The sequence below is a fragment of the Cebus imitator genome, unplaced genomic scaffold (assembly GCF_001604975.1).
Source record: "Cebus imitator isolate Cc_AM_T3 unplaced genomic scaffold, Cebus_imitator-1.0 Scaffold43, whole genome shotgun sequence".
Lineage (NCBI taxonomy): Eukaryota > Metazoa > Chordata > Mammalia > Primates > Cebidae > Cebus > Cebus imitator.
Window position 1 is genome coordinate 1,758,047 of NW_016107358.1, and position 19,220 is coordinate 1,777,266.

At 36.2% G+C, this 19,220-nt stretch overlaps 1 protein-coding gene, 1 long non-coding RNA gene and 1 other non-coding gene across 4 annotated transcripts in view; 1 reads left to right on the forward strand and 2 right to left on the reverse strand.

Moving 5' to 3' along the window:
* The window catches only part of FGF12 (fibroblast growth factor 12), a 577,089-nt gene that overhangs the window by 380,091 nt on the left and 177,778 nt on the right, over positions 1-19,220 (reverse strand). The window lies entirely within an intron of this gene.
* LOC119470891 overlaps positions 1-19,220 on the forward strand; it is a 46,878-nt gene that overhangs the window by 12,667 nt on the left and 14,991 nt on the right. The window contains exon 2 of one of the 2 annotated variants that reach the window (XR_005199861.1): positions 18,239-18,243. The exons of the other annotated variant lie outside the window; for it this stretch is intronic. This is a non-coding gene — a long non-coding RNA (uncharacterized LOC119470891). The remainder of the gene's footprint in view (positions 1-18,238; positions 18,244-19,220) is intronic. 2 annotated transcript variants of the gene reach the window in all.
* LOC119470906 lies at positions 7,564-7,667 on the reverse strand. The gene has a single exon (XR_005199884.1). It is a non-coding gene; the product is annotated as a small nucleolar RNA U13 (small nucleolar RNA).

Sequence of the window (19,220 nt, forward strand, 5' to 3'; positions counted from 1 at the left end):
GTATTAGTTCATTTTCATGCCGCTGATAAAGATATACCTGAAAGTAGTAACAAAACGAAGTTTAATTGGACTTACACTTCCACATGGCTGGAGAGGTGTCACAATCAAGGCACAAGGTGAAAGGCACATCTCACATGGCGGCAGACAAGGGAAGAGAGCTGGTGCTGGGAAACTCTCCCTTAGATCATCACCAGATCTTACGACACTTATTCACTATCACAATAACAGCACCGGAAAGACCCACGCCTGTGATTTAACTACCTCCCATGGGGTCCCTCCCACAACATGTGAGAATTCAAGATGAGATTTGGGTGGGGACACAGCCAAACCATATCAATGAGGTACATGAGAAATGTTGTTATATGAATCTAATGCATAGCGATAAGAGAATGTATCTAAAATGTCCGTCACCTGAGGATAATACGTTTTTGTTAAGTATGGCCATCCTACTCTGCTACCAACCATTACATTTATTCCTTCTATTGGATTGTATGTTTGTACCCTTAACCCACTTCTGTTCAGCCTCTTCTCTCCCTCCTTTTTTTTTTTTTTTTAATTTTGAAACCTACATTCTCTTTTGATCCATTTTCTCTCACTTGGTGGAGCTCAGTGGTTAGAGCTTGAGGTTTGAAATCAAACCAGACCTAGGATTATTTCTCAACTCTTACACTTACTGGATGAGGTCACTGCTCCAAGTTTCCATGGTTTTTGTGTGTGCAATAGAGTGAGTATTCATAATTCTTTAGAATTGCTCTCAGGATTAATTGAGATAGAATATTCTTAATATGGTGCCTGCCAGATAGTAGGTGCTTAATAAATTGTGGTAGTGATATGATGGAGAAGTTTATTGACATTTATGACTTTTGGGAAATGCTACCAGTAATAATCCTTTTCATTTTTTCATCCTGGAAGATATATTCAATAACAGCAATATCACTCATTTGTTATTTGAGATTATTTTAATAACTTCTTTCCTGCATCTATAAAATATTTAAGAATTGTCTTTGAAGGAAAAAATCTAAGAAAATTGGATTTTTAGTAGAAAGTTCTAAAATTATATAAGAAATGAATACTAGGCTAGGCGAGGTGGCTCACGCCTGTAATCCCAGCACTTTGGGAGGCCGAGGCAGGCGGATCACCTGAGGTCAGGAGTTCAAGACCAGCCTGACCAACATGGTGAACCCCTGTCTCTACTAAAAATACCAAGAAGTAGCCAGGCATGGTGGTGCCTGCCTGTAATCCCAGCTACTCGGGAGACCGAGGCAGGTGAATCGCTTGAACCCAGGAGGCAGAGGTTGCAGTGAGTCAAGATCATGCCATTGCTCTCTAGCCTGGGCAACAAGAGCAAAAGTCTGTTTCGAAGGAAGGAGGGAGGGAGGGAGAGAGGGAAGAAGGGAGGGAAAATAATACTAATGGCTATGGGGATTTTTTTCTAGGGTGATGAAAGTGTTCTGGAATTAGTGAGGTGATGGTTGCATAGCCTTGTAAATATACTAAGAACCACTGAACTGTACACATTAAATGGGTAAATTTTATGGTATTTGAGTTGCATTTTAATGTTTTTGTTTGTCCATTTGTTTTTGAGACAGAGTCTTGCTCTGTCGCCCAGCCTGGAGTGCAATGGCGCAATCTCAGCTCACTGCAACCTTTACCTGCTGGGTTCAAGCAATTCTCCTGCTTCAACCTCCCATGTAGCTGGGACTACAAGTGGTGTGTGCCACCATGCCCAGCTAATTTTTTGTATTTTTAGTAGAGACAAGGTTTCATCATGTTGCCCAGGCTGGTCTGGAACTCCTGACCTGAGGTGATCCACCCGCCTTGGTCTCCCAATTTGCTGGAATTACGGGTTTGAACCGCTGTGCTCAGCCCTGCACTTTGTTTTAACCGTAAGAGAAATATAGGACAGCAAGATGGTTTATAGCTACACACTTTGAGTGGGGATTTTTTTTTTTCTGTCCCGTTTTCATTTTAGTTGTCCACTCTATGTCTTAGAGATTATGATCAGTTTGGCTGTCAGACTCTTAGATAACATCGTAAGAAACACTTGAGAGCTATATGTTGCTGAGTTAAAATCCCAGCTGTGTGTTCATGGACACATTTCTTAACTTTAATCTCATTTTCCTCATTTGCAAACCAAGGCTAATAATCTGCCTTAAGGTTCGTTGTGGCAAAAAGGAAAAAGAAAAAGAGAAAGGGAAATGCTTAACATAGAGATTAGCATTTAGTGGACTCCCCATTTACAGAAGATCTTTTTCAAAAGGACTAGTACATTTCTAAAAAAGAAGTTTGAGGTTTTTTTTTTTCCATTTTTCTGGTCAGAACCTGGTATGAAGCACCCACTTGTCATCCCTATATTTAAAGTTCATAATTATTTTAAAGCAAATGAAAATACTTTTCGTAATGGTGAAATTTAAAACAACATTATTAACAACATTTTGGGTTGTTACATTTTGAAAGGAAGGAATGTGATAAAATTTGGAAAATCAACTCCCTCTTTTAATTTTCTACCACATGCTTCATGCTGTCACTGACACCTTGAGTTGAGGAATATAAGTAGCTTTTGCTTAGGAAGAGGTGTTAGCCTGATGGCAGCTTATTTGGATAGTGCTTTTTTGTTTGTTGTTTTTAATCCATGGTCTTATGTAGACACTCAGCATTACACCTACATTCTGGATTAGAATATACTAAAATCACTCCTTTGCCATTTTTTTTTAGTTATTAATAAGTTTGATGAGCAAAAAGCCAACATTAAAGGTGAAAAAATAGTCTGCCTTATTTCATTTACATATTGAAATATACATATATGGCAAAATATTGAAAGCATATACACAAAAATATAACAGTAGTTATTTCTCAGTGACCATTTTGGTGGTTGTTGGCAATTGAGGGGAAGCAGGAAGTATAGCTGCCCAGAGCATGCATTCTGAAATTGAACTTCCTGGGCCTGACTTCTGCTCTACCACCTACCGCCATATAACTTTGTGCCGTTCACTTAACCTCTCTAGACATCAGTATCTATTTATATAAAATGTGAAAAATGGTATATAACAGGGTAAAGCTTAACTGAGATAATGTATGTAAAATGTAAGGTACAATGCCAATAGGACCTCAAAAAACTCAATAAATATTATCAATAGGGCGATTCTTATTACTGCACTTCTATATTGTCATATTTTCTAAAAGTATTATCAAATATTTTTAAATCAAATGAATATTGCTTTAAAAATATCAGCATCGTCTTATCTTTATAAGTGATTTTTTAAAAATCTTCTAAGAACATCAAATAGAATATGATTGTTGAGGTTACAGTATCAAAAAATACTTCTATAACCAAATACATGTTCTTCATCCTTGGGCTCTAGTGAGAGGTATATAGTATTTATAAATATTATTATTCTCGGTTCTTCTGAAGTCAAATGCAGAAATTTCTGGAAAACCATAAGCCATGAATTAGATGGAACTTTCTGATTTTCTTTGCACAGACTTTCAAGGATTAGAATTCCACTTCTAAGAAGCAGGTTAAGTGATTTTGCTGAGGTAGATACCAAATACTCTTCTTGAAATATATACCAATTCTAAGTTTTATTAAATATGCCTACATGTGCTTCCAGACCATGTATTGGTATATTTCAACATTTATTGAATAGGGTGCTCTTTCCCCAATTTATGTTTCTGTATGCTTTGTTGAAGATCAGTTTGTTGCAAGAATTTGGTTTTATTTTTGGGTTCTGTATTCTGTTCCATTGGTCTACATGTCTATTTTTATTTCAGCACCATGTTGTTTTGGTAACTATAGTCTTGTAGTTGAAGTTGGGTAAGGTGATGCCATCAGATTTGTTCTTTTTTCTTAGTATTAATTGGCTGTATGGGCTCTTTTTTGGTTCCATATGAATTTTAGAATTTGTTTTTCTAGTTCTGTGAAGAATGCTGATGACATTTTATTGGGGATTGCACTGAATGTACATTGCTTTGGACAGTATGGCCATTTTCACTATATTGATTATTTCCATTTATGAGCATGGGATGTCTTTCCATTTGTTTGTTTTTTGAAATTTTGAATGACATTTCAAAAATTGTTTAAAAAAATGTGCTCTTAATCCTGAGGTCTCAGAAATACTTATTACAAGCTTACAGAAAGCAAAATTAGCTGACTATGCAGATAGTCTAAGAAAGAAAAACAGAGATGGATACATTCCTAGAGTCAATTTTCTAATTCCCAAATGTTTTTGTGAATACACTTCTATTTTTATTTCAATAGTTTTTGGAGGACAGGTGGTTTTGATTACATGGATATGTTCTTCAGTTGTAATTTCTCAAATTTTAATGCACCTGTCACCCAAGCAATGTACGTACATTGTACCCAGTATATGGTCTTTTATCCTGCATTCTCCTTCAAACCATTCCCCTGAAAACCCCAGAGTTGATTATATCATACTTATGGCTTTGCATGCTCATAGCTTAGTTCCCACTTATACATGAGAACATACGGTATTTGACCTTTTCATTCCTGAGGCACTTCATTTAGGATAATGGCCTCCAGCTCCATCCAAGTTGCTGCAAAAGACATTATTTCATTTCTATTTATGGCTGAGTAGTTTTCCATTGTGTATATATACTACATGCTCTTTATCCACTCATTAGTTAATGGACACTTAGGCTGGCTCTACATCTTTGCAATTGTGAATTGTGCTGCTACAAACGTGTGCATGTGTCTTTTTCATATAATGGCTTCTTTTCCTTTGGGTAGATATCCAGTAGTGGGATTGCTGAATTGTATGGTAGTTCTACTGTCAGTTTTTTAAGGAATCTCCAAACTGTTTTCCATAGGTTGTACCATTTACATTCCCACCAACAGAATAAAAGTACAAAAGTGTTCCCTTTTTACCACATCCATTGCAACATTTATTGTTTTTATACTTTTAATTATAGTCATTCTTGCAGAAGTAAGGTGGTATCTCATTGTGATTTTACTTTGCATTTCCCTGAAAATTAGTGATGTTGAGCATTTTTTCATGTTTATTGACTGTTTATCTTATTTTGAGAATTGTCTATTCATGTCATTTGCCCATTTTTGGATGGGATTATTTGCTTCTTTCTTGCTAATTTGGTTCAGTTCCTTGTAGATTCTAGATATTAGTCCTTTGTCAGGTGCATAGTTTGTGAATATTTTCTCCTCCCACTCTGTGGGTTGTCTGTTTACTTTGCTGAATATTTCTTTTGCCATGCAGAAGCTTTCTAGTTTAATTAGATTACATTTATTTACTTTTGTTTTTGTTGCATTTGCTTTTGAGGTCTTAGTCATGAATTCTTTCCCTAAGCCAATGTCTTATCTAGAAGAGTTTTACCAATGTTATCTTCTACAATTTTTATGGTTTCAGGCCATAGACGCAAGTCTATGACACATTTTTAGTTAATTTTTGTATAAGGGGAAAGATGAGGATCTAGTTTCATTCTTCTACATGTGGCTTCCTAGTTTTCCCAGCAATATTTATTGAATAGGTGTCCTTTCCCCAATTTATGTTTTTTGTAGACTTTGTTGAAGATCAATTGGCTGTAAGCCTTTGGCTTAATTTCTGGGTTCTTACTCTGTTCCATTGGTCTACATGCCTATTGTTATACCAGCACCATGCTGTTTGGGTAATTATACTTCTTGTAGTGTAATTTGAAGTTGGGTAAGGTGATACCTCCAGATTTGTTCTTTTTCTTAGTATTGCTTTGGCTGTGTGGGCTCTTTTTTGGTTCCGTATGAATTTTAGGAATTTTTTTTCTCGTTCTGTGAAGAATGCTGATGACATTTTGATGGGGATTGCACTAAATCTGTAGATTGCTTTGAGCAGTATGGTCATTTTCATCATATCGATTCTTCCCATTTATGAGCATGGGTTGTCTTTCCATTTGTTTGTGTCATCTATGATATCTTTCAACATTGTTTTGTAGTTTTCCTTGTAGAGATCTTTCACATCCTTGATTAAGTATATTCTTATGTATTTTATTTTATTTATTTTTTGTAGCTGTTTTAAAAGGGATTGAGTTCTTGATTTGATTCTCCACTTGTTAATTGTTGGTGTTTAGCAGTGCTACTGACTTGTGAATATTGATTTTGTACCAAACTTTTGATGCTTGTTTTTAAAGGCAGAGTGTAAAGACTCACTGTGAGTGACTCACATACACTGTACACACAATGACAATAACATTTTTAATTTCTCAGTTAATTTTATTAACCTAATCAAAAACAAATTATCTGTTTTGTTCCTGATATACAAGTTATCTGATAAACAAATTATCTGCATTTGCCGTCAGGTATTTTTAGCAAGGAACATGACCAAATATGAAATAAATTACTGCTTCTTATAGTTTTTTGCTTGTTATTTTTTTCTTCTATGAAGCAACTCTTGTATTTTCAATGCACAGTCATTTGGGAACATCCAAACTCTGACCATATTTATGTGGCATGACATTTAGCAAGCTTCAAACACAATCTGAAAGTGGTTTCTCTGACTTCATTTCTCATACACACCATCACAAGAAAACAAATGATGGATGTAAATATCTATTCTCAAAAGACATTTCATCTGACATCATCTTACAGTTTTTGTAATCATTTGGAGAAAAAATTTTAAATAGCATGTGCTCAGGGAATCAATCCAATTTTTATAAAGTATGGTTGAATACTTCACTTCTTCTTCAAAAGCACATAATGGTTCCTTACAGCCTAAAGTCAAATTACCAAAATCTGTAACTTGGTTTTCAAGAACTTGCACAGTCTTCACCTAGCTTTCTGGACATCGTTTCTACAATATCACTTCTCCCATAATTACTTCACGTCTACAATCTCTTAGCAGAAACACCTGGGGCCAGGTGTGTTTTGTAATTCAGGATTTTGGGGAACAAGGTGATTTTTTTAAAAAAGTTATACAGTTAATGTATAACACATTAGCCAAATCCATGTATGTTGGGGCTGCACCTGTAATGAAACACATTGATATTTCTTCAGTAAAATCTATAAATAGTCTTATAAGTGGGATAAATAAAGATTACAAATAGCCTCCTGTCAATTCAGGTCAGGGTGTACCTTACGGAAAAACAACATATGCATAATGGTTTTCAAAGCTTCTTGAATTTAGAAATTAAAGAAAGTAAAATGTAAGCCTGCACTTGCTTTACTTTGACATAGACTTTTGAAATTTTGAACCTTTGTTCATTTTCTTTCCTTAGCCAAAAATGCCCTCTGTGCCTCTTCTAGTTTAGTAAAGTTGATCATGGGCCAGTCCAAAGGTCAACTCTTCCATAAAGCCTGAAGTCAGAAGCACCTCATTTTCCTCTGTTGTCTGCATGCATACTTCTCTCTGTAGGCTTGAAAGTCCATAGGGAACAGCTCTGTGTCTGATTTGTATCGCATACTGTCATTCCTGTTAGTGTATTTTTCCTCAAAAGAATATATAAATTGGATGAAGCAAGCCTGCTTGAAAACATAAATGTCGACAAAGCAAACCCGAAGCATCCAGTGTCCCATCTCTATTCCTCTTTATTTATTTTTATAAGATGACAGGTTTTTATTTTTCATATCAGATGGGTAATGTACTGTTGTCCTGACATCATTCAAGGGTGGCACATCTCACATATGCATGTGAACACTCAACCATCATGCTTATCAACTACAAAAAGATCAGGTTTGATTTTTTAAAAAAACTAATTTTATTCAGAATGTATTTTTTCTGGTCAAATATTTTGTAGTGATTCTAAGAAAAAAGCACAAGTAGTAAAGTTGCTAGCTTTCCATTCAAGCTCAACATACTGAGAAAACTTCAAAGAAGCCGGTTTTAGGTTACTGGAGTGCTCAGGAAATGTGAGTTTTTAAAAAATTAACTTAGACATTACACTCTCGAATTTTTCTAATCCTTTAATAATATTTCTATCACTTGTAGAAGCAAAAGCAGATTGTAAGCTCTTTATTTTTATTTTATTTTATTTTATTTTATTTTATTTTATTTTTGGATGGAGTCTCTATCGCCCAGGCTGGAACACAGTGCTGTGATCTTGCCTCACTGCAACCTCTGCCTCCCAGGTTCAAGAGATTCTCGTGTCTCAGCCTCCCAAGTAGCTGGGATTACAGGTGCATGCCACCATGCCTGACTAATTTTTGTATTTTTAGAAAAGATGGGGTTTCACAATGTTGGCCAGACTGGTACTGTTAACTCCTGACCTCAAAAGATCTGCCCGCCTTGGCCTCCCAAAACACTAGGATTACAGGCATCAGCTCCCATGCTCTTTAGTCTATTAAAAATGTATCTTTTTATTTGATGTTCTTTGCAGTGCTCTTTGCAGACAATTAAGAGTGGCTGATAATTTCTTATATGACTGAATAATACTAATTGTGGATAAAATCATTTATATTACATATTTTAGAACAATTTATTATTGTTCTAAACAATTTATATTGTTATTAATAATAACAATAATATAAGAACTATTTTCTGGCCAGGCGTAGTGGCTCACACCTGTAATCCCTGCACTTTGGGAGGCAGAAGTGGTTGGATCACGAGGTCAGGAGTTCAAGACTAGCCTGGCCAAGATCCTGAAATCCCATCTCTTCTAAAAACACAAAAATTAGCTGAGCGTGGTGGTGTGTGCTTGTAATCCCAGCTACTTGGGAGGCTGAGGCAGGAGAATCACTTGAACCCGGGAAGCCGAGGTTGCAGTGAGCCAAGATTGTGCCACTGCACTTCAGTCTGACAACAGAGAGAGACTACTCCATCTCAAAAAAAGAGAAAAAACTATTATTTTTCTAATATTGGAGATTTGGGGACATTTCTCCAAATAGAAATACCACCTTACTATTGTAAGTTTCAGTGGATACTTTGAGTTCAAGTCTAACTTTTACCTTACACAGTTTATAATCTTATATTTTATTTCTACAATTTAGTTGACTATAATATGAAGTGATATTTCTGACACTTTTTGTAATAAAATCATGATTAGGATATTTTATAAAATGAAACAAGAAAGGAATAAAATGCTTCCTATAGATAATAGCAAAAATAATATATAAGGTGTGTTTTGGCTATGGCAGGGGATTTGAAGATTAATGCTAAAAATATCTAGATCACAAAATCAACTATAATAAGCCAAAAATAGGTTTTCCATATTGGGTACTAGTCTTTATATGAAGTAGCTATCCTAATATACAGTATTGTATAATATCTCACTAGCCATCTATCCACCCAATCTTTCATCCATATATCCATGGGGAAAAATTTCTTAAGAAGATAGTTCAATTAAGGAGAACAGGTCCTCTTTCTTCAGCAAAGCATCTTGGTAGATAAGAAAATCCACAGAGGAATCAGAAAGAAATCTGAGAGTAAGCCTGGAGAAAATGGAATTAATCTGCAGAACAAAGCGTGAAGAATTTGGAGCTCCTGTGAGCCATCTGGAAGGGACTAAGGAAAACTGAAAACAATGGTAAGAGGCTGCAGTGTGAGGTATAGAAATGGCTGAGACTTTTTCCAAGAACGAGGATAGCTGGACAATCTCTAAAATGAAGTAATTTTACAGAAGCAGAATTCAGAGCCAGAGAAGACCATGAAAACATAAACTCACACTGAAAATTTGCATACAACTTGGTGGTGGTTGGGGTAGACAATATTGATCTCCTTAAAATTCATAGAATGGAGCTAAAGCCAATCTTAGCTAGGTCTTAATTAATTGGTACAATGAATTTAGCTATATCTGAGATACATAAACATACACACACATGTATTCATATGAAGCAAGTGTTCTAGAGCTCATCTATTCAATAACCCAAATATCTGCCAAATGTCTAGAGCTCATTTATTCAATAACCCCAAATATCTGCCATATCAACTGAAAGAAGTTGCAAAGATGGGACAAAAGAAAGACATCTAACCACCCACAAATGCTGTCATAAAATTGCAGCAATAAATTTTACACGGTTTGTAGGGTTGCATTATGTCCTAGTGCAATATATGTTTACATTTTTACAAATTCTATTTACTTTTTTGCATGTGACTCTACAAGGCTATTTCACCATGCTCAACAGACTATAACTATATCCCACACAACAAATCCAACAAACTGCCTGTTTTGGAAAATAAAGTTTCACTAGAACACAGCCATAACCATTTGTTTCTCTGTTGTCTATGCTGTTTCAGGCTACAACCTCAGAGTCAAATGATTGTGACAAAGGCTATATGGTCCATAAAACCTAATATATTTACGCTCTGGCTCTTAGCAGAAAAGGACTGCTAACCTCTTATCAAGAAACAAAAGTTGAAATAGACAGACTTAAAAATATGTGATGAGAAATAACGTTATGACAGAAAGTAAGCAAACAACAAATCAACAAATATTATGCCCTCCAAGGTCACAGTACATGGTGCCATCATGTGTGAAGAAAAATAACATCAGATAGCCTAACAAGTTGTTAACAAGTCTCTGAGAGTATATTTTACAGGACAATACAATTTTCAAAATTAATAATAATGATCCAGAGACATCAACAAAAATTATAAAATATGTTTAGAATTTTCTAAAAGATTTGAAAAAATATGTAAAAAATAAGATATTTGCTTTTGACATTTTGATTTTTTAGCTTTTATTTTTTGTGGGTACATACTGAGTGTCTTTATGGGGTAATAAGATATTTTGATACAGGCATATAATGCATAATAATCACATCAGGGTAAATGGGACTTTCATCACCTCAGGCATTTATCCTTTCTTTGTGTTACAAATAATCCAATTATACTTTTAGTTATTTTTAAATATTTAATAAATTATTGTTGACTATAGTCATCCTGTTCTGGTATCAAATACCAGATCTTATTCATTCTTTCCAACTACTTTTTGTACTCATTGACTATCCTCACTCCCAGCCACTGCCCTTCTCAGCCTCTGGAAACCAATCATTCTACTGTCTATCCCCATGAGTTCACTTGTTTTAATTTTTAGTTCTCACAAATCAGTGAGAATATGTGAAGTTTATCTTTCTGTGCCTGGCTTATTTTACTTAACATAATGACCACCGGTCCAATTCATGTTGTTGTAAATGACAGGATCTCATTCTTTTGTTATGGCTGAATAGTACACCATTGTGTATATATACTACATTCTCCTTATCCATTTGTCTGTTGGTGGACATTTCAGTTGCTTCAAAATCTTGGCTATTGGGAATGGTGTTACCATAACATGAGGGTGTAGAAATCTCCTTGATGTAGTTACTGAATTCTTTTCTTTTGGGTATATACCTAGTAATGGGATTGTGGGATCATATGGTAGCCCTGTTTTTAGTTTTTTGAAGAACTTCCAAACTATTTTCCATAGTGGTTGTACTAATTTACATTCCCGCCAAGAGTGTATAAGAGTTCCCTTTTCTCCACATGCTGGCCAGTGTTTGCGATTTTCTGTCCTTTGGATAAAACCCATTTTAACTGGGGTGAGATGACATATCATTAGTTTTTATTTGCATTTCTCTCATAATCAATGATGTTGAACATATTTTTATATACCACTTTGCATATCTTCTTTTGAGAAATGTCTATTCAGATCTTAATGTATTTTTTAGTCAGATTAGTAGATTTTTTTCCCTATAGAGTTGTTCAAGCTTCTCATATATTCTGGTTATTGATTCCTTGTCTGATGGATAGTTTGCAAATATTTTCCCGCATACTGTGGGTTGGCTGTTCACTTTGTTGATTGTATCCTTCATTTTGTGGAAGGTTTAAGTGTCTAAGAACTTATGCATTACTTCTATAATTTATAATTTACTGGGATGTAGTTGCTCATACTAGCCTCTGATGATCTTTTGGATTTCTGCAGTATCAGTTATAAAGTCTTCATTTTCACATCTGATTTTGTTTTCTGGGGCCTTCTCTCTTTTCTTTCTTAGTTAGTCTGGCCAAAGTTTTCTCAATTTTGTTTATCTTTTCTAAAAGCCAGTGTTTTCTTTCATCGATTTTTTGTATTGTTTTCTTATTTTCACATTCACCTATTTCTACTCTGAACTTTCTTATTTTTTCTCTACTAATATTGGGTTTGTTTTATTTTTGCCTTTCTAATTATTTAAGAAGCATAATTAAGTAGTTTATTTGAAGTTTTTCTAATTTTTGACTTAGGTGATTATCGCTATAAACTTGTCTCTTAGTACTGCTTTAGCTGTATCCCATAAGTTTCAGTATGTTGTGTTTTCATTATCATTTGTTTCAAGAATTTTTCAATTTCCTTTTTCATTTATTCTTTGACCCATTGGTCATTAAGGAACTGTCTAATTTCCTTATGATTGTATAGTTTTCAAAGTTCCCCTTGTTAATGATTTCTAGTTTTGTTCCATTGTGGTCACAGAATATATTTGATATAACTTCCCATTTTTTTTTTGAATGTTTTAAGACTTATTCTGTGATTTGACATATGGTGCATCCTTGATAATGATCAATGTACTGAGGAGAATATGTATTCTGCAGTCATTGGATAAAATGTCCTGTAAATATACATTAGGCTCATTTGGTCTATAGTGCAGATTAAGCCGGATGTTTTCTTGCTAATTTTCTGTCAGGATGATGTATCAATGCTGAAAGTGGGGTGTTCTCCAGCTGTTATTCTGTTGGAGTCTCTCCCTCTTTAGCTCTAATAATATTTTCTTTACATATCTGGGTGCTCCAGTATGGGGTGCATATATATTTATAATTGTTATATCATTTTGCTGAATTGACTTCTTCATCATTATTTAATGACCTTCTTTGTTTCTTTGTACAGTTTTTATCTTGAAATCTACTTTGTCTGATATAAGTATAGCTACTGCTTGCTGCTCTTTTTGGCTTCTACTTGCATGCAATATCTTTTTCCATCCCTTTATTTTCAGTTTATGTGCGTCTTTATAGGAAAAGTGTAACACACCATTGGGTCTTGTTTTTTGTTTTTTGTTTTTTTTTTTTTAAATTCATTCAGCTACTCTATGTGTTTTGATTGAAGAGTTTAGTCCATTTACATTCAATGTTATTATTGATAAGTAAGGACTTACCCCTGCCATTTTATTATTTGTTTTCTGGTTGTTTCTGGTCTTCTCTTCCTTCTTTCCTTTTTTCCTGTCTTCCTTTTAGCAAAGGTGATTTTCCCTGACGATATGTTTTAAGGTTTTAAGTTCTTGATTTTTATTGTGTTTGTTGTATGTTTTCTGATTGATGTTACCAGAACACTTGCAAATAATATCTTATAACCCATTATTTAAAATTAATGACAAATTAACACTGATTGCATAAAGAGAAAACTAATAAAAAGTTTGTATTTTAATTTTGTCCCCCCACTTTTTAACTTTTTGCTTTTTCTATTTATATCTCATTACACTATCTGTATCTTGAAAAGTTGTTGTAGTTATTTTTTATTGGTTCATCTTTAGTCTTTCTACTTAAGATGTGAGTAGGTTACACACTACAATTATGGTATTATAATATAGTGTGTTTTTCTGTAACTTACTATTACCAGTGAGTTTTGTACCTTCCGATGATTTATTTTTGCTCATTCACATCCTTTTCTTTCAGACTAAGGAACTCCTTTAGGCATTTCTTGGAGGACATGTCTTGTGTTAATAAAATCCCTTAATTTTATTTGTCTGGGAAAAACTTTATTTCTCCTTTATGTTTGAAGGATAATTTCACTGGACATACTATTTTAGGATACAAGTTTTTCTTCTTCGGCACATTAAATATGTCATGCCACTTTCTCCTGATTTGCCAGGTTTCCACTGAGAAGTCTGCTGACAGATATATTGAAGCTCCATTGTATGTTATTCATTTCTTTTCTTTTACCACTTTCAGGATTTTTTGTTTGTCTTTGACTGTTAGGAGTTCAAATATTTAATGTGTTAAGGCAGTCTTATTTGAATTAAATCTACTAGGGGTACTATAACTTTCTTGTGCCTGAATATGGATATGTTTCTCTAGGTGTGGGAAGTTCTTTGTTATTATGCCTTTGAATAAACTTTCTTCCCCATCTCTTTCTCTACCTCTTCTTTAAAGTCAATAAGTCTTAGATTTGCCCTTTGGATATTATTTTCTAGAACATGTAGGCATGCTTCATTCTTTTCATTTATTTATTTATTTATTGAGACAGAGTCTCACCCTGTCACCCAGGCTGGAGTGCAATGGCGTGATCTCAGCTCACTGCAACCCCCGCCTCCCAGGCTCAAGTGAGTCTCCTGCCTCAGCCTCCAAGTAGCTGGGACTATAGATGTACATCACTAGGCACACCATCATGCCTGGCTAATTATTTTATAGATGCACACCACAATGCCTGGCTAATTTTTATTTTTTGTATTTTTAGTAGAGATGGGTTTTCACCATGTTGGCCTGGCTGGTCTTGAATTCCTGACCTCAAGTGATCTGCCTGCGTTGGCCTCCCAAAGTGCTGGGATTACAGGTGTGAGCCACCACGCCCAGCCCATTCTTTTGTATTCTTTTTTTCTGTCTCTCTGGGTTGTATAGTTTCAAACAGCCTGCCATCAAGATCACTACTCACTAATTATCCCTTCCACTTGATTGATTCTGCTGGTAAGAGACTCTGATGCATTCTTCAGTATGTATTCTTCATTGCATTTTTCAACTCCAGAATTTCTGCATGATTCTTTTTTAATTATTTGAATTTCTTTGTTAAATTTTCCTGATGGCATTCTGAATTCCTTCTCTATATTCAATTTCGTTGAGCTTCGTTAAAACAGCTATTTTGAATTCTCTGTATGAAAGATCACATATCTCTGTCCTTCTAGGATTAATTGCTGCCCCCTTATTTAGTTCATTTGGTGAGGTCATATTTTCCTAGATAGTCTTGATCCTTGTGGATGTCTTTCAGTGTCTGGTCTTTGAAGAACTGGGTATTTATTGTAGTCTTCAGAGTCTGGTTTTTTTTTTTTTTTTCAACTGTCCTTCTTGGGAAGGCTTTCCAGGTATTCAAAGGCACTTGGGTATTGTAATCTAAGTTTTCGGTCACTGTAGCCCTATCTGTATTAAGGAGCACCTCAACCCCAGTAACAATATGGATCCTGAAAATCTGATCCAACACCACCAAAGAAGTACCCCTTTGGTGGTGTTGGATCAGATCTGGAAGAATTGTCTGGATTACCAGGAAAAGACTCTTGTTGTCTTCCCTTACTTTCTCCCAAGCAAATGGAGTCACCTCTCTGTGCTGAGCTGACTAGAGCTAGAAGAAGGGTGACATAAATACCCCTGTTGACACTACTATTGGGACTGCACTGGGTCAGACCTCTCAGAAGGATGAGCTAATTTACATGAGTCAACATGTCCAGATATCAAAACTTACTCCTTTTAGAATAAAGCTTCTTCTAAAAAATAAAATATCAGAGAGGGAGGAAGAGCAAGATGGCCAAATAGAAGCCTACTGAAGCTAGCATGGCACTGAATCTCACCCAAGGCCTTTGGTTACCACCACCTGACTATTACCTATGCTTACCCAAAGGCCTAGGGCTCTATAATCATCAGGTGACAAAGCCACCATGACTTGTGTCCTTGCATTCAGAATGGTGACTGTGCTCCAGTACCAATCATGTCCAGAGATGTTGTTCAGAAGCCAGGGCCTTAAATCAGAAACCTTAGGAATCTACCTGGTGTTCTATTCTATTGTGGCTGAGCTGGCACCCAAGCCACAAGACTAAGTCCTTCACATTCTTCCCTTTCTTTTCTATAAGCACAGAGTTTCTCCCTGTGGCCACCCCTGCCCCAGGCCCATGGTGAATACTGCCTGGCTACCACTGATGTTCACTCAAGGCCCAAGGGCTCTTCACTCAGCTTACTGGTGAATGCTGTCAGCTGGGGACTCTCTCTTCAGGACAATGGGATCCCCTCTGGCCCAGGCTAGGTCCAGAAATGCCACTCAAGAACCAAGGCCCATAATGGGACTCCAAGAGTCTACTTGATACTCCACCTTACTGTGGCTGAGCTGATACCTAAGTTGAACAAAGCCCCTGTTACTCTTTTCTCCCCTTTTCTCAAGCAGAAGGAGTCTCTACCCATATCCATCACAGCTGGGAATGTGCTGGGTCTCACCTGAAGCCAGCATGTCTCTGAGTCTCACCCAAGGCCCATGACGAGTACTGCCCAGCTGCCACTGCTGACTGTTTAAGGCCCAAAGGCTCTTTTGTCAGCAGATGATGACTCCTAACCGGGACTGGATTATTCTCTTCAAGGGAGTGGATTCCATTTTGGCCCAGGATGTGTCTAGAGATGTCATCCTGGAATTAAGGTCTGGGATGGCCTCAGGACTCTGCCCAGTGCCCTATCTTACTGTGGCTGAGCTGGTATCCAAGTTGCAAGTAAAGTTCTCTTTACTCTTCCCTATCCTCCCCTAAAGTGGAAGGAAGAAGTGTCTCCCAGAGCTGCAAGCTGCACTGCCTGGGGTTGGGGGACAGATAGTGCAAGTACTCTCTTGGCTGTTCAAGCTGATGTCTCACTAGGTCACATGCCCCCCATGTTCACTGGTTCTGAGCAGTTCTCCTTTGCTATGGCTGGTCTAATTGCTCTCTCCATTGGCTTTGGCTGAGTTCTGCCTGGTGTTGCTGTCTGCTGTGACAGGGCAGAACTGAGTTCCAATGCAAAGTCTCACAATCACTGTGCTCTCCCTCTTCCAAACACACAGATTTTTTTCTCCATGCCACACATCTGCCACTGGGGGGACAAGGAGGGATAGTGTTGACAATTCAAGGCTGTCTTTTCTAGCCTCTTCAGTGCCTCTTTCAGCAATATGAAGTTAAAACCAGGTACTGTAATTGCTCATCTGATTTTTGATTCTTAGGAAGGTGCTTTTTTTATGTGGATAGTTGTTCAATTTGTTATTCTTGCTGGGAGGACCATCAGTGAAGGGCTTCTATTTGGCCATCTTGCTCTGTCTCCCTCTCTGACATTTTAATTTTTAGAAGAGACTTTATTCTAAAAGGAGTAAGTTTTGATATCTGGACAGTTGACTCGTGTAAATTATCTCATCCTTCTGAGAATGTTACTACAAATTTATTTTGTTTCAGTATTAAAGTTATCCAAAGAGCTATTTAAACACATGTCAAAATAGATTTCTCTCTACAACACTTTAAATTTTAGAATTTTTAAAATAGAAGTAGGGTCTTGATTTCACACTTATTTTATTATTTTAAAGTGTTATTAGTGAAGCACTATACTGTAGGATTTAAGGGAACTGGCTCTGGAGCTAGACGTTTTAGTCTCTCATCCCAGGTCTAGCCCACACAAGTTGTATAAACTAGGCCACAGAATCAGGGTATAGTCATGAGTATGGCAGACCTTTGTATTTCCATTCAGTCTATAAGCCAGTAAGTGTGTTTAAGAGCTAGACGCCTATTTCAGGGCAATCGCCACTACTACCTTATCTGGACTTTGATTTCTCCTGTTCCTGGAAGAGGAGATGGAGGAGAATGCAGATGAGATAGCTTAAGGAGAACTTGAATTCTCAGTAAACCGATACAAAGACTCACACAAGATCAGCTGATCCATGTCCAAGAGGAGCGAGCCCCATGAGGATCAGCAACACCTGTGAGAAGCAGCACTCTCTAGCGTAACATTATAGAGGATTTCTGTGCCAGCTACAAGTACCCGAGAAATCAAATACTAATGATACTCCCTCATGTAGGTACCAACCGAACACTTGCACTCTGGCCCCCACAATTCCTTGTGTATAAGCTCTAATTATCAAAACAATTGTGCCAATTTATCATTACCAACATATTTTCCCTGGCACTAATTCTTTAAGGCATTTACCATGTGAATTTACATGATAAATTGTATCACAAAGGACAGTGAGCATTATAAAGAACACAGTCTTCAACTATGAATAGTGATGTTTGAACGACCTCTGAAAAAGCTTTTCTCCACAACCACTGATCTTTCTCTCCCACAGAAAACCCTTCTCAAGTATATGCATAGCTCCTGTGAAATGTTTACCTTCTAGCAAAGCTGTGAATTCAATCCCATAGCTATAGCTGGTTTCAACTGGCCCATACCCAGAGAAGAGTGACACATGGTGAAGAGAATGAAAATGTAGGTGCTAGAAGAAGTAGCTTCCAGAAGAAAACAAAATTGTCCACATAATATCCATTGGGTTCTTTTATGGATAAAATATTGTAATTCTTCAGTGTGGTAGATGCTGGTATTTTAAGGAGGCAATTCTCGACTCAATATTTTAAAAAAGTTCTATTTCTCAAATCCATCCACAGTTGGAGTTACCTGTCTCTACTCATAGTGAGCTTGTTTTCACTTTTAGAGGACGTTCAATCTTTGGGCAAAGAAAGTTGAACCACTTGACTACACTCTCTGAGACAAATTAGATCTCAGAGATTTTGTGAAGAAAAGTGGTCCAATCAGACTGATTAAAGGCATAAGGATCTCTTTGCTTGGAAATGGATTCCACCCAAATAAACTAAAGAAGAAATCATAACTTCTCAATCTCTAAATGGAATGTAATTAGCTAGTTGTAATTATTGCCTTAGGAAAGACCTCCTAAATGAGGGACAGAGTGATGTAGTGGAAAAGAACATAACTTTTCAGCCTGGCCAACTTTGATTCAAATATTGGTTCTGTCATTTGTTAATTATGTGAACTTAGACAATCTACATGACCACTCTGAGTCTCAGTTGTTTCCTCTAAATATAGATAAGAACGCCTCATTATAGAGTATTGTAAAGACTCATGAGATATTATACACAAAGTGACTACTGCACTGCTGGGCTTACAATTGGAACTAAACTAAACATATCATCACTAATACTTTAAGTGTAAACCACAGTGATCCTGGCTTTTTAGGATCATCTATGGGAAAATCAATTTTATATATATTCATAAATTAATGAGAAATTTAAAATGGGCTACAATTTCTATAACATGTTTGTCATGAGAAATTGCTTCTTTAAAAAAAAAAAAAAGAATATTTTGACAGATAAAGAATACACCAAAACCACGACTGGAAAATAAGGGTTTAATTGTAGTTACCTGATTCAATGCTTATCTCCTTCCTGCTAGAATGTAAGCTTTATGAGGGCAGGAACTTTATCTGATTTACCAAAGTATTTCTAGAGACCAGAACTATTTTTGTCACATAGTCTCTACTCAATAAACTTTTGTTGACAAATGAGTGAATAAAAGAGTTGCCACTCAATACCCTAATAACCAGGATGATTTACAAAATAGTAGTGTGGGATG